The 16,469-nt window shown below is 42.1% G+C and overlaps 1 long non-coding RNA gene across 1 annotated transcript in view; it reads left to right on the top strand.

The window, feature by feature from the left end:
* The first annotated feature begins 8,975 nt into the window (after positions 1 to 8,975).
* The window catches only part of LOC122160183, a 14,860-nt gene continuing 7,366 nt past the window's right edge, over positions 8,976 to 16,469 (top strand). The window contains exons 1-2 of the long non-coding RNA XR_006168745.1: positions 8,976 to 9,155; positions 12,681 to 12,710. This is a non-coding gene — a long non-coding RNA (uncharacterized LOC122160183). The remainder of the gene's footprint in view (positions 9,156 to 12,680; positions 12,711 to 16,469) is intronic.

Below are 16,469 nucleotides of genomic sequence, written 5' to 3' on the forward strand. Positions count from 1 at the left end.
TGACATTTATTAATAGCTGTAGCAATCTGTGAACAAACTCCTTCTCCAGGCAGCTCTGGAAAGACATTCACATGCTACAGAGAAATCCCAGATTCTCAAATCCAAGTTTACTTTTTAACACTAAAACATGCCAGATGTATGGTAACTTGGGATCTAAGTTCATCCTGCATGAAAGATGTTGAGGTTCCTCACATCTGGAAATGTACGTTCCTCCTGGATCTCCTGCTGAAGACCCCTTCCAGCTGTTCCCTGACATCTCAGTACCCCTGGTTCCCTGTCATTAGGACCAGCACCTGGTCAAGAGCATGGCTTCATCTGCACTGAGTGCACAGTGGAAGCTGACAAACTGCACAGATCTGCAAGAAAATTTCTGGAAGGCTCTGAAAGTAATGCCTCCTATTTTATTATGTTGGCCCATGATATCAGAGATACAGCAGTGGAGGCTGAACCTTCCTATCAATATTCATTACGTTTTGTTGCCGTGTGATGGCAGCAGAGGGGCAGTCTGTCACAATGACATCTGACATGGAAGTGTGGATGAAGAAAGAACTGTGAATGTCAGCACAGTGAGGACTGAGTGATGCATTTCAGAAGTGTCTGAAATATAATAGCCTGTCACATGAGAGATACCAGGTCTGAAGTTTAGAAACAAATTCATGTTTTGAGGACTAATTAAATGTCTTTAAAATCATTCAAGTTTTAATAACACTCAGTGCCCATCTCTTGCTCTCAAAAATGAACTGCATTTGCATCCTTGGTAAACTGGATGCTTCTGTGTTGTAGCAGTAACCATTGTTGGAAGCAGGAATCATTTTATTCAGCCAACAAATGGAAAGAAGCCTTAGAGCAAAGGACAGCATGTGTCTCACAGCATATCAAGAGAAAGTAGTAGAGAGAAGTGCTTTAACAAGATACAGGCTCTCAGAAGAGTTCTATAGTATACAACTCTGTGATATCACATGATGGAGGAAATTTTGATATAATTGGGTATCTGTGAAGAGTGGATATGCGTGCACACAAATTAGAAGTGGAAAGGAAAGGAACAACAGAAAATCAGAAACTAAATGCACACTTTTTCAGCTTGAAATACAGCTATGTTCCTGTACTGATGGTTAGAGCATAAGTGAGACTGTGTAGGCCAGCTATACTATATTGTACAGGCAGGAACCTACTTGCCCCTCAAAGAATTCAAAGATAATTGGTCAGAAAAGTATATAATCCTTAGATAATGACTTCACAAAGCCTTTAGGACACAAAGACGAGGGCAAGGCAAAAGCATGTGGATAAATAACTTTCTGAAATGTAACTTCTTTCCCATCTTCTTTAACCTGAATTCACAATGACGAGATTGAAATCCCAGGTAATCAAACTATTCAGTTTGTTTTGGTTGTATCATTTTGTTTTTGTCCAGTTGCAATCGCACTCAATTTACATACCTGGGCTTTGGTAGAGAAGGGTGGAAGGGCGAAATTTTTTCACTTTTTTGAATCCTAAACCCAATCATTTTTCCTTATTTAAGATCAGTGAGATCACTTAGTGGCTTGTCAGCTAGGTTGGACTTTGCTGGGAACACAGCTTGCCCTCTGACATGGAGGAAGGTAGAAGCGACCCAGGGTGCTCAGGATGCTCCGTGAGGGAGAAGCGTTGTGGTAGCTCTTTCTGGGTGCTGAGTTTGTTTCCCGAGGAACCAAGCTGGATCACTCAAGAGCTGCTACATGGCACGATCATTCATTTTTAATAGTGTGATGCCAGCATTATAATATCGAGTATAGCCCAATCCTCAGATGGAACACAATCATGTTGTAGCTCATTTTTATATCAGGTGAGGATTCACTAGAGACAAGGCTCTTTAGCATCCACCCACACATGGTACTAACAGTGAGAAACCTGTTTCACAGGGTCTTAAAGCATGGTGCAGCAACTTGAGAGGAAAAGTGAACCTGATAGGACTTTGAGAACCTAAGCAAACAGGGAAGGTCTTGCTAACACTCTGTACTTTTCCAGGCTGGAACTGTGGCTTTTAACATTTCTGTTCTTGAGAGGTTGGGCAGCTGGCCGAAGCTGGCCGGCATTACTTTTGAAGTATGGATCTTCTATTTCTGTCAGAGGAGTCAAGGTCACAGGCGCATCTAACAAGCAACTCGAGCCTGGGACTATCTGGATTTCTAAGTTCATGATGGAAAAGGGTATTGTCCTTGTTTTTCAGGATGTTTGTAAGCCTACGTTAGTAAACACAGATGATGGCAATTAAGGCTTTGGGAGACTCTTGGCACGTTGGAACTGACCGCTTTTCTGATTGAGAGCTGAGATAGTGGGAGAACCCTTTATCCTCTGGTTGAGCAAGAACATCTTGAATCTGTTTATCTGTGTATGAAAAAAATTAATTAAACCTCCACGGGCCGGATTCCTCAAGGATGATAAATGCTCAGCTGGCTTTAGGATCCTGCACAAAAATATGAGTTAACCTGGAGAGCTTTTGGATTTCAGATAAAACTGAGGGGCAAGGCTATGAGGCACACACAGTGAAACATCACCGCTAGGAGGCTGCTTTTTTTCCATGTACAGAGCTGGCGAAAACACCCCGTTGGGTGATTTTTGCTCAACAACTCAACAAATGTTACCTTTCTCATGCACTGATCTGATTCCCTTGCAGTCACCCATCCACATTTCCTGGAGAACAGGAGTTGAGGAAGAACCTACAGCTCAATGGAGACACAATGCTGTTTAAGTTTTGAGTTGCTTGAATGATTTGTGTTTTCTCTCTCATCCTACCATTCCCTATACTGCAACACACTGATGATAGTTACCTCCCAGAGGCTGGATTCAAATGCCTTTCCCCAGAGAGAGTTGAACCTGCATCTCCCACATCTTGGCTGAGTGCCTTAAATGGTAAAGGATCTGGATATCCTCTTCAGCGCTGTAAACCTAGACCAAAAATAGTTTTCAGCTGCAACTATATGACTAATTTGACCTGAGACTACTTCTGTAGGGCAAATAAAATATTTATTTTATTCACAGAAGAAAAATACTTGCCCTCCCCAATGAAGAAGATAGGAGGAAGTTGTGGTACAGCAAATGAGCCATAAGATCTTGTAGAAAATGTTAGGACTTGACACTAATATGCAGCTCCTTTTCCCAAGCTACAGTTTGAAAAACCCAGAGTTCTCCTCCCCATCTCCTTTCGCACACAGCTATATCACTATTTACATGCTGGTTTCCAGAATATCTCAGAGTCACTACCATACTTCCAAAAACCAAAATGAGATAATGAATACATACATCTCATAGCTGCAAACCTAGAGAGACAGTGCAGGTAGGTGTCTGAAACATGCAAAGTACTTCCAAAAAAAAAAAAAAAACCCAAAAAATCCACCAACCCCAAACATGCAAATTATCTGGCTTCCTACTCCTGTGTATCACAACAACAACTTATGGGAGGTGTGGGGGCAGAGGAACAGAGCTTAAACTACCACTTTGGAAAAACAGTTTCTCAGTTTGTTTCTGCTGCATCGATGCATTAACAGTTTCACATCATGAGCTGAGATGTTTGCAAAGCATTTTGTTCTGTGCTACTTCAATGGGTAGAAGTACTGGTTCTAAGCTTTAAAAAGCATTTCAAGTTAGGCTCCTAGGATCACATTCAAACATGAATAAATAATCCAATTTTCACATTTGCTATTCAGCAGCTTCTCATAGCATATGTGGTTGCAGCTGCAGGGCCAATATTTTTGTAAGTCAGGATACTTACTCAGGGACTTGAATGCAGGCTTGAGATGAGTATTTGCAAAGGGAGCTAGGTGCCCACTTTCTATGGAGAAAAGATTTAGGAGTTCCACAAGCATAACTTATAAGTGTCCATTAGGAAAATCTCAGCTTTGCTGTAAATGCCTCTGGATTCCTTAGATTTCATTCATTTGGCAGCCAGGCATCTAGCTCTGTATGATCTGAAAGAAATTTGCAGAGTTCTGTATAACTTCTGTAGTCTTTCTCTGGAAAATGAATAAATCATTCAAGTGGAAATACTCAAATAGCTGGGCACATATCCAGATACAGTATGCCTAGCTTAGTGGCAAAAACTCACGGCACACATCCTGTATTGTCAAGGACACTGAATGTTTTGGCTGCCCTAATAGAAAAACAATAATTCAATCATGTATTATAAAGGAATTTCCTGGAGACATTTGGCTTTGCTCAATCACCCTATTAGACTTGTTCTTAATGTGGAAGAACGGCCCACTAAATTCATTACATACATTAGACCAGATATGTTTATTTCTAGATGGGTTTCCGTAAGGTGGTTGAAATGCCTAAAAAATACATTTTGAAGATGCCTTTATATGTAATAACAACAGCACAGTCTTGCACCACTGTATGCTCAGTAATTGTTTCTCACAGTGGAGGGGCACGTTTAACACAACTAGCTATAAGTATTTTATAAATCAACAATAACAGACCCACGGGGTTAGGATCATTGTTTTATTTTGCTGGCAGGGACCTGCAGTGTGTCAGATGTTATACAAAGACAAGAGAGAATGTGTGAGGAGATAGTTATGCTAATATTTTCCCCTTCCTCTCTGGAGTAACTGCCTTAACATTACACAAGTTGATGTGTCCTCAGCTGTTCCAAATTACCTACACCTGTTGGATCTGGCACATTAAATAAATACCCAATGAAACATAACTGCTAAAACCCTTTTCCTTAAATGTTCTTAAAGATCAGCATCTCACTTGTTTGTAAAGACTGTCTTATGCTGCTTGACTGTCTTCCAACAGTAAGTCCACAGATGTCACTGAGCTCTCAGAGTTCACAGGGTTTAACTTTTCAGGGTCTTTTAGATGTTTCCAGTCACCCTCATCTCACGAATGTGCCATGTACCCTGCTGCTCCTGTCTGCCCTGGAGACCTGTGCTGATGTGGCTGGTTGGCCAATGGACCAATTGTCACTTCACGATGGAGTTTCAGCCTGAAGAAAACTTTCTCTGCTGATGTTCATCATCCCACAAAGCAGCTGTTCATACACCATGCCTTCCATTCTCAACCCTACAGCCAGCCCAAAGCTCACCCTATGACATGCCCCATACCACCCATTTCCCTCCAGGAATGCCCATGTGCAGCAGGCACTGTGACGCATAGAGCCATAGAATCATTCAGGTTGGAAAAGATCTCTGAGATCACCAAGTCCAACCCATCCTGACTGTGCCCACTAACCACGGCTCTCAGTGCCACATCTCCATGTTTCTTGAACACTTTCAGTGACAGTGATTCCACCACTCCTTTGGGCAGCCTGTGTCACGAGTCTCACGGAACAGGTCCTCCATAACAGAATCAGGGATCAGTGCTGTTCCTCCCTCACCACCTGAATTTCAACTGTCCTGCATCCCTACATCCAGGATTTTTTAAGAAGTAATAGCTCATGTGATTTTGCAGTTCCTTTCCATTTCACGTCCTCCTGTGGAAATTCCTGATCTCTGATTTTTTTGCATGGCCAAGTGTGTAGCAGAAATGCTAAGTCGTGGCTTGAAGCAGTGATTGAGCACCTAGTGGGAGGCAGGGTCAACCCATTGAAGCTCAGGTGCATACAATGCAATGCAATGCAATGCAATGCATTGCACTGCACCTGAGTGACCAGAAGGGGTGAAGCCAGGATCCATCCCTTCCCAGACCTCATTTAAGGATGGGCAGTGGAGGTGAGGCTGTCTTTCAGGAGATCTCTACCTATCTGCAGCCTTCGAAGGTAAGTAGTTTTTCTTCTTCTTTTGTTTGATCTGGGAATACCATGGTAGTGCCTTGCTCAGCTGGATGGGGATGGGTGCTGCAGGAGTGTCAGTTCATCTGTCTTGCTGCTCTGTAGAACCTGAGAGGTGGCAGCTTCATGGCAGCGGACTTAATGGTGCAAATACAGATATCCATCAGTTACCCAGCTCCCATTCACACACTGACTGACTGCAAGCTGTCAGTTCAGCAGTGAGAGAAAGCTGAGAAAGCTGAGAAAGCTGAGAAAGGCTTACTATTCTTGGATCTGTCACAAAAACACTTCAAGTTGTCACAGTGCTTCTGTCTGAGAAGAAACAGAGGCATCCAACGCTTCAGCGGTGCCAATGCAAACAGTTTCTTAATAACCTACTCTGACATTTCCCATAATGATATCCCTGGACCTGGCTTTGCACTTCAGAGCACGTATGCTATCACATTTCAAACATATTTACACTTCATGTGCACTCAAACATGCCTACTTTGCTTTCATACATGTAATACAGTATCACTTTCCTTAGTCTACAAGGTTTGTAACTTCACTGGTGCATGTGTGTGCCTTCTGCATGCTTAGAATCTATAACTATCCAATGTGTGCTGACACTGTTTATCTAATGTGTTGCTGACTGGAGGCCAAGCCTGGAGCTGTGAGATATACCTGCAGAGCACTGCTGTGTACATGGAGAGGCATGTGATGTTCTAGGCTGCTGAGCGGCAGCCCTGCAGCAATCCTGCACACTGCTTTTTGGGAGCAACCCTTGGGCATCCTTTGCCATGCCCTGTTGTGCCTGAGTTGTAGTTTAATGCAATGTGTGTTTGAACTGCCTCTAGAGGACTAGAAAATGTTAAAACACACATACCATAACATTGGTATGTCTATGTATGTTTGTATGTACGGTAAACTCCTCATCTATCAGTTCCAAACCTTGAGGTTGGGAATATCACAGTTATTGAAAGCTCAGAAAGGACAAGCACAAGTTCTATTTATAACGCATTGCTGTTTGGTCTCCTGTGGTGCTGCATCCCGTCTCCTGCTCTTAGAGCCCTCAGCCCTTTGTTCTGTGCTGATGGAAATATTTTCATACAATTTCAGATGTCCCACTGGGATGGTTCATTGTAGTTGTTACATTAATCATTCCTTCCTTAGAACTTGTAATATTTCTAACTCTAGGCCCGTGATGATAGTCATCCTCCAGCTGTACATCCGTACATTCCTAATTTTCCTCACCTTTCTTCTGCCAACATCCTCCTTTTCCCATCATTTATGATATCCAAAGCAAAAATGAGGAACTGAAGTTTAGATTTCAACCAGATATTCCCTCATGAAATTTTTCTGTAGAGCAGTTACTTACTCTGTTTACAAAAAGTGGAGAAAACCTGATTTAAAAAAAGAAGCGAAATCACTATTTAGTATGCTGTCAAAACTAGGTAATAAATTGTTGCTCTTGCTACAGGGAAACTCGCTATATTTTCCTACCTTGTACGTTTTCCAACTTTTTTCTCCTCCATAACTAATAACGCATTGCTGGAGAGCACAGCCTCTCTGCATAAAGCTCCACAGACATACCGAGATTGTAGACCGCATTTCTGATTTCCCGTATGTTACAGAAATACGGTATCATGCCAATTACTTCAGGGGGAATGACTCTGGATTTATACTGCTGTATCTGAGATCATAATTTGACTCCCTGTGAGTAATTGAGGTCATGTGTCTTCCTTTTTAACTTCACCATTGCCATGCCTACGCCTCCCGCTGCAGGGTGAGCAGCTTGAACCATCCCAGATGACTGAGTCATGAGCATTTTTTCTAGATGAATACATGAGGGTTTATAGAAGAGCAAGTAATTGCTCTTTGTGTGTGCCTGAGATATTATTTCATTAAGCAAACTACTCCCTGCTCGTGCAGAAGCCCTAAGATCGTGCAGCTGCTTGTGCCAAATTAAGTTTTTCTTAGGGTTAGAATGCAAAGTCAAAACTCTTGGGTCCTTTTTCATTAATATGCTCAATTTCTGACTTTGGACAAAGTCCCCATGATCTCTGTGCATCAGTTACCATCTATTCAGTGGAGCTCAATCTCCCTTTGTGAGGGAACAGATGTGGAAGCCCAGCATGTGGGGCCAAACCCTAACTTCGGCTCTGTGATGTCACTGGGGGAAGTCGGACATGGTGTCAGTTTGTGTCTTTATCTCTACCTCTCTGAGTCAGTAAAACATTCTCTGATAAAAGCTGCCCTATAAACACAAAGTGTTCCTGTGACTCAGGTTCACTTTTGCTTGGTCACAGATCACACATCTCAGTGTCCTCGCTGATGAGGTAGGTGGTTATTGCAATACTCTTTCCTACCTCCTAACACCTGAGAAGAAATCACTTCTGCTCTTACACTCAGGGCACAGCAATCCACTTACGCTTTTGACAAGAAGGAAGTCATTAAAATCTTCCTACACTGCACCTGCACAGGGAAAACCCATCACACCTTTCACTTTATTTTTCTTCCAAGGGAAGGACCTCAGCTTTTGGGACTGAAGGCACTTCTCTAAAGCCACAATCAGCACAAGAGAGAGTGAGTGCATGGGGAAACAAAGTCCCCTTCTCCATAGAAAGAAACTGAATAAAAAAGGGAAAGAAGGGAACTAAGACTTCATGCTGCTGTTCACGGGATGCTGTTAGAATAAAATCACTGCATTTTGAGAGAAAGCAGAGCATTACCAGTTACATTTTTGTCATCGATTTTGAGAATATATTCTATCACTTTTGTGCATGTGTAAGTGGCCATACAACCTATCAGCATCTAGCAATCTGTTTTGTTTTATCCCTATGGTAGCAGCTTATCCTCCCCATATATTACACTTTATCTATAGTAATCAAGGTTAGTGATAGAAAACTGCACTTTGTAACCCCAGGCAGCAGAATGAGATCCAACCAAGCAGCGCTGAGCCCCACACCCTCAGTACATGCATGGACACTCCTTACCTTGCTCCAAGCCAGTCCGGAGCCACCAACACCAGATGTGTTCCAGAGACCTATTAGTGCACACTAGAAGAGCATATTTATGATACCGCAAATATTTAAGTGTGGTCTCTACAAGTGGGAGGAGAAATTGCTCTCTCCAAAAGTTTTTTGGCTACAGGATTTCCCTATCTTGCCAGCCTCCCTGTGTTCCCCCCGTAGCTGCGGGTTTGTTGGGAAGGCCTCAGATAATCATCTGGCATCTCTTACAACGCTCATAAAAAGAGCTGGTGAGAGTTTCTTACATTTTATCTTAAGTACTCAAGTTTCCATGGGACAAAGTAATGCTTCCAGAAGAGGAGGGGAGCGTGCAGCTGATGCTTAAGGTTCGGGAGGTCCTGCCAACGCCTTGTGGAGAGCTCTGGCCAGTTCTGTCTCTTTGCTTTCCTGCTAGGAAGGTTTGTCTTTACTAATCTATAGTGTGATTTTTGAAATGAGGCTTATGAAATATGACTTTAAGCTTGATATTAAATCTCCTTTTTAGACTGATAAATGGCTTTCTGGCAATATACTTCTTTACAGAAGGGTCACCTTTTCCCCTAGCTTGAGCGAAAGCCAGGCTGAGCCTCTGTGAAATCGAAATGATCTTTGTCCCAGAGTTTACATCTTCAGCTGAAAACAAGGGATCAGATTCCCTGCCTCAGGCTGAGTGGCTTTACCCTGCAAGTAATCCTATTGAAACCAATGGGACTACTTGCAGAGCTGAAGGATGTGTTGGCACAGCGTAAGGGCTGCTGGCTGTGGTTCCAGTCTCCATTCACACACACTGTTTACTGCTCTATTAAAAAGCTTCCAGCACCTACAGCCACTGCATGCAGCGGGACAGAAGTGCAGTAGCTTTCTCAGGCATAGAGAAGACACAATGACCAAATGGTGCAGGTCTGGTCATTGCATGTTCTGGGTTTTCTGGTTTTTGGTTTTTTGTTTTTTGTTTTTTTTTTTTTTCCCTTCATCTTTTCTACCTTATGGAATGGTAGAATCATAGAATGGCTTTGATTGGAAGGGACTTTAATGATCATTGAGCTCCAATCCACTGCCTTGGGCAAAATTATCAACCAGTAGATCAGGCTGAACATGGGACAGATCCCATATGACTCTTTCCTGAGCAAATTCATCTGAGTAACTGAAGTACCTGTCTTGTGCATGACACCAATATATCTCTGCATGTAATGTCATTTCCTCATGGCATTAATATGGTTCTGCATGTAAGCAAAGAGAAGGCAAAAAGGAGCTGCGCAGAAGACCTCCTTGTGTTGTCCATTAGCTTTCACTAAAACTGGCCTGCAAATTTCAGAGTGGAAAAATTTTCCACTGGCAAAATGCCAGACTGATTAAATCAAAATGAACTTCCAAGCAGAAATCAGATGAGTTTCTCAGGTTTCCAATGAGCTCAGTGGGCTGTGAGGCTGCTGCTGAGCCTGGTGATGCAAAGAGCCTCTGCTCAGTCCTGTTAGACCCTCAGCTCTGTTAGATAGCTGAGAGCTCATCACCACTATATTTATCCAGGTATATCAAGCAGTTCATCAAGCTGATGTAATCCACACCAGCCTGGTCTGCTGGGCTGGGTCAGGATGCTCTAAGGCCATGCTTTGCTTCTCCAGAGCCTGCAGTGGAGTTCAAGAACCCAAAGCTCTGCTGCTGAAAACAACTGGGCTGCCCTGAACACCACTCACTCCAAACTGGTTCAAAACACTCCAAAAATTACTCCAAAAAATTGAGGCTGGCATATAAATAACCTGGGGACCCCTGCTTGCCCATAGGGGATAAATCTTGGATGAGTCCAATTGTTAATTTCTAGAAGTCTCTACTGAGTATATATGATTTCTCTAAGATTTTCTTTCTTAAAAATAGATAAATAGTCCCCCTCCTTTTTTTTTTTTTCTCTTTTTTTTCCCTCCCTGGTGCCTCATTTCTTCTATTCCTATCAGATCACCTCCCTTCTTGTCTGTGGGGATGCCAGCAGAGCAAAAATATCACAGATAAAGATCTTTTCATCCTCCATCTCAGTTACCTCCTTACTGCAGGTGTACCAAAGCAGACCTTCCTCTCCCTCCATATCTATGCAATTGTCCAGCATGATAGAGGTGCTCTACAGAGAATCAATCTTTAGTGAGCTTTCTTTCTACTGCTTGTAAAAATTTATAATATGTAGGATAAATATCTCTTCCCCAAGAATGTAGATCTGGATTGTTTTTTAGTACAGAAAGATGGGGTAATGATCGGATGGTCCTTAGCTCCCACCTGAGGTCCCCCAGCCCATGATCCTGGACATCCTCTTGCTCCATACTGGCCTTGGTGTTTCTATGCTGACATTTATGTGATGTCATTGCCCAAAAAAAGTTTCTTCCTTTCAATGCCAAGGTCTCTTCCCCTGTGAAAAGTTGGCAATGCAAGACAAACACTCGTGTGTATGCTGCCCTGCATTCGTATACATGGTGACAGGCTTCTTGCTATGCTGACTTAATAAAATGAGCTAACAAGTTCTCATGAACAATATTAATATCTAAAGTAGTATTTCATTCTCTCCAAATTAAGATGGTTTTTGTTTTGCTCTCGTAAAAATCTGCTGGTACCCTGAAATGGATCAGTAGTGACATCCAGTGGCCACAACCTGAGACAGCTGTAGCAATTTTGGTTGTGCTAGAGCAATTTGGATTTGTTGCTACTTAGAGGTATTGTGAATTTCTTTTCCTTGGAGCCCTCGCTCTGCTCTGCCCCCACAATGGAGTATTCTTGCCCCATTTGGGCTGAGCCTTATTTGCTCCACAAAGAAGTGAGTTAAAATCTTATGGAAGAACTTGGATTACCTGCACACATCACCAACTTGCCGGTGTCACCAGCACCATCACCACCATCAGTTTTCTTAAAGGGCTTTGGGACTCTTGGATGATTTTTTTCTCTTTGGCTTCTTACCTTCTGACAATGCTGTCTGAACAAAGAGGCTGTTTTCACCGTATAGAGGTTTTACAGATTCAAGGTTTGTGTATGAAGGGGTCAGGAAACAGCTGATAATGGTTGGTTGGTTGTTTGCCTGGTTTTGAGGGGATGTGTATGAAATACACAATTTCCCAATGCAGACACTGATTAAAACTTTAGCAGCACTATTTTCATAGTTTTAGAAGAGGTACGAGATCTTCTAGCCCAACCCCTTCTTGGCAACCCTACTTCATGAGTGATTTTTTTCTTATTGTTATCTCAGTGTTCCAACCCACAAAGTGCTAAATACAGCAGAGCACATACCTCAAGCATCCAAACAGCTTCCTGACCTTGAGCAGCCACATGCACACACACTTTCTTGGATCAGAGCCACACTATTTCACTTCTTGCTGATCCAGGATTTCAGAGTGACTCGGTTGCTGATCAAGAATATGCACTGGGCCTCCGAGTCGTGAATCAGCTGTTTCGTGGGATTCAGAATATTTGGAGAGCAGCTTGCTACTCTTGCTTACTGTGTTAGAACATACCTACCAGCTCTGTGTGCAGCCAGGAACACAACACATCAGCACCTACGCACAGAATGCTTTCTACTTACTAAATGTGAAACTGGAAATTCTCAGCTCTCCCTGAAGAGACAATATGCCTTTCTTAACCAAAGTGCTGACGCTGTGACTCTGTAAATCCTCAGTAGAATAGTGTTTCTCACTTGCAATGTAAGAAGTTAAATTTACAGACGCCCTGACAGCCTCCTGCCTCTTGCTGAATTCCAGGCTGAGCTGACTGCTGCGGTTCAGCCCAGGGTTCAGGCAGATAATCACGTTACTGTTGGGTAAAGAGCCGCTGTGTGTTCATTGAGGCTGGGGGCTCAACCACACGTGTACTTCCAGACCCTCACAAACACATGGCAAAAATGCATTATCTTAAATCTTTTTTTTTTTTTTTTGCTGACATGTCAATGAACACATTTTTCCTCAAACACGGGACAGGCCAAGAGCATCTGGCTCCACTGACACACGGTAAGTAACTCATTACACTGCAGGAACTGCCTTGCTTTTGAACCCTGAAATGCTCCTGCCTGTTTTATGACGCTCATAAGCTCACTTGAGTCAGGGCGTTACACCAAGGCGCTTGAGCACTGAGCCAAACCTTCAGCCCATAGCTGTGGGAAGTGTTGGGTTAAAAGCCCTGTTCATTACTTGCTGTTTGCTTTTAGAATGTGGATGTTTTGAGAAGCGACAAAGTGTACGGAGTCTAAAAACGCACATATAGAAACTAAAAAGCATGGGCAAATAAGCCAGCCCTTCAGATCCTGCTAATACTTTTGTGAGATAGCAGGACAATAAACCATCCAATCAGCCCGCTCAGGGTGGGGGCTTTAGGACACTGTGATGACAGTTGTAACATGTGACTTTTTGTTTTGCGATTATAAGGATGGCTCTCATTTCTTCCCTTCTCCCATTTCCTGTAATGCTTGTTTACTTACTTAGTAATGCTAGTCCTCCTTCAGGATTAAAAGATGCTAAGGCTCCAAATAGGACACAGATGGCAGCAAGCTCATATCATTTAATGCTAAAGCACCAAATGCTTATAATTATTTTTATTCTGCTAGTACTTAGTCATGTTGTAGATCATTCATATTAATTTCTAACAAAGACAGGTATCTTCAGAAAATCATTACTCTGGTTCTTTCAGGAAAAAAATGGGATCATTTCTTAATTAATCATAAATATTACACCCAAAAAACTTCCAATATTACAGTAATAAAGTTACTATCTCTCTCTTACTGTGCTGAACAGAATTCTTTATCCATAAGTCTGGTTCTTGCTAAGGAAACAGAAGCTATTAAACAGTGACTGCCTCCATATACTCTGAGCCACTGTGTGAGCCATTGCCTGGGTAGCCTGCTGTAACAGGGTTTTAAACATCCCATGAGCCAGCACAGATTGCCACTGACATATGTCAGATTTTTCAGTAACATCTGAAAAAAATACCAGGAAGTAATGGAGGAGTTAGAAGTGGAAAGTTTTATGTAATCGCTGCCAGGTTGGGTAGTGAAACTGGTTGAATGAGAGGAAGGAAGAAAGAAATAAGGGAGCAAGTCTGGTCTCTAGCTTTTTTTTTTTTTTTTTTTTTTTTTTTTAATGAGACAGTAAGTCTGGTAGGGGTGAATCTGCCATCCTATAGGAAATAATAGGATTAAACTTGGCTGAACACAGTGCAAATAGCGAGATTTTCTTTCTTGGAGGTTGGAGCAGGCCTGGCAGTTCACTAAGAAATCAGACTCGAAAGGCGTGGTTGGATTATTATATTATTATTGTTATTTCAAATCTCTGGTATGGATATGGTCCTTAGGTGACACATCTACAGAAGAAGTATAGAGAGTGGCCACTGACCGAGGAGATAAAAGGCAGTGAGCTGGTGATGTATTGCACTGTCTGGGAATGTGGTGGACTTCTTGGATGCTCCAATCCTTCTCCAAGCCTTGAGATTGTTGTGGAGAGGAGGAAAGATCACTACTGCTACCTGATGTTGGAGATGCAAGACCTCTTTCTTAATTTTTTTTATAAATACACAATATAGCACTGCCCAGCTCCCTTGACAAGGTCAACTTGTGTTGAGTACAACTGGAACAATAAAACTGCATTGTTATCTGTTTCATGTAGGCACTGAAAAGACAAGTACCAAACCTAAGCAGGGGCAACTGGTAGCAATACAGTTATGTTAGTAGGGCTTGAGTTCATTTTTTGCTTATTGCTCCTAAAACTATCACCAAAAAAGAAAATAGTGTTTGTGAAAAAGAAACAGCACCTGAACTGCTCTTTTAAAAGTTATTTTATTTTTATTTTTTATTTATTTATTTGTTGCTGTGCCAGAAAGCTCTGTTCCATTATACACTGGAACTCCAAATAATGTATGAGTATTCCTCGAGAAGAAAATGCAGCACTGACCCTAAGGGCCATATAAGGGGACCAACCCAGATCCCAGTGAAGAAATAAGAGGAATATAAAGGGTCTGGTAAAGCACATAATCATGAACTAACCTAAGCTAGAAGAATCTGTGCATCTATCCATCAGTGTCTCAACTATTGAGACAACTGGGAAATAGGTTAGTTGCTCTGTGCTGATGTCAATGCCACCAGTAGAAGTGGGTCCCCTAAGGGAAGTGGGGGTGAGTGGGTTCAATGCTGGTTTTTCCTGGACCTCTCACAGGTTCTTCTGAATGCAAAAAGATGTTGGTTTTCATTTATTTTCTTTCCATTAACTTCTTAGAACCTCTGTCATTAAAAACAAACAAACAAAAAAAAAAACAACAACCAAAAAACCAAAAAAAAAAAACCAAACAGTTCATTAACTACAAGTGAGGGAACTTAACTGAGTGGTGGAAAACATAGTCATGCTCTTCAAAAGATGTACAGAAATGTGGATTTCACTCCCTAGCAAATGATGCAGTTGCCTCATTAGCTACAGATGAAAAAAGGCATCTGATGCTGTCTAGTTTTTTGCATGAGGTCAAGCTTTCTTGTGGTGGTCCTGACTCAGTGGGGGCTCACTCTGGGGCAAGAAGAGGGAAGAAGCTGAAATATCTCTTCATTGCAATAATTGCTTGAGTTTGCCTACACAACTATAAAGCCTTCCTGTTAACATCAATAAGTAGTACTGAAACTAAGCATTCAGACAAGGTATAATGGCAGGTTATTGCCTATGAAGGAATTGCACTTAGGTTTTCCGGTACTTTGTTGCTAGATTTAGTGTTACATTACAGGAAATCTGAGTGGACAAACGTTGGCAAGACATAACGATCTAGCATTATTTACTGTTCTATGCTCTGACTTTCTGATGCTGACTTATTTTGCATAAAATATGGGCTTTGTGTCTTTCAGTATACTCAAGAAGTACTAAGTTTTAGAGCCCACTGTTCTGGAAGGTGTGTATGGGGGATGAAGGTCCAGTCCATACGTGATAAGAAAAGATGGAGTTCTCCCTCCATTCTTAACCTACGTGAAAATATATTTTCTTGTGACTGTCCTCTCAGTTCTAATAGTGTCTATTTGGATCTACATGTCCAGCAAACTCTTGTGTTACTCACTGGCATCTTAAGGCACTTACTAATAACAAGTTAGCAAGTTTTCCTCCTTGTATTTCATCATTGTAGACAATAACACGCACACTGTCAGTAGACCAGCTGAAGACTTAGATGAGCTAATGAGCAAGCAGGTGCCAGCTAAAACAGGATGAACCAAGGCAATGCCAAAAAAAAGTCAGTCTTGTTCTCAGATAAAAGTAAGTAAAAAAAAAAAAAAAAAAAAGCATTAAATTCATTGAGCATAAAATCTTCAGATGATAAGAATCAGCTATTGCAAATTCCCATCATTCATCAGGGATTCTGGACTACTGAAGCATTCAGTACAGCAGTGGTGTTGCTGAGTACAGTTGCTGACAGTTGGGCCCCACGTGTGAGCGGTGGGCTATGGAGAGATGTGCTTGAGTGAAGATATGCATTCCTCAGAAAAGCTGTGAATCTGACATCTTAATAGCTAGCAAGAATCATTTTTTACTGTTTACCAGAACTGAGCGTTTCTAAATGCTTGCCTATGCTACAAAAGGGTTCTTCGTAATGCTGCAAAGTGGGATAAAAAGGAAGTGTGAAGCATGAGTCACTAAGCCACAGGGAAAGAAAGTGCAGTGTGAGAGACCGCAGCACCATCACTTGGCCTGTGGCCCTTTTGATACAGCACAGCACAGCACAGCACAGCACAGCACAGCACAGCACAGCAC

Source organism: Centrocercus urophasianus, unplaced genomic scaffold, assembly GCF_019232065.1.
Source record: "Centrocercus urophasianus isolate 14NV4802_14NV808 unplaced genomic scaffold, USGS_Curo_1.0 seq_17, whole genome shotgun sequence".
Taxonomy (NCBI): Eukaryota; Metazoa; Chordata; class Aves; order Galliformes; family Phasianidae; genus Centrocercus; species Centrocercus urophasianus.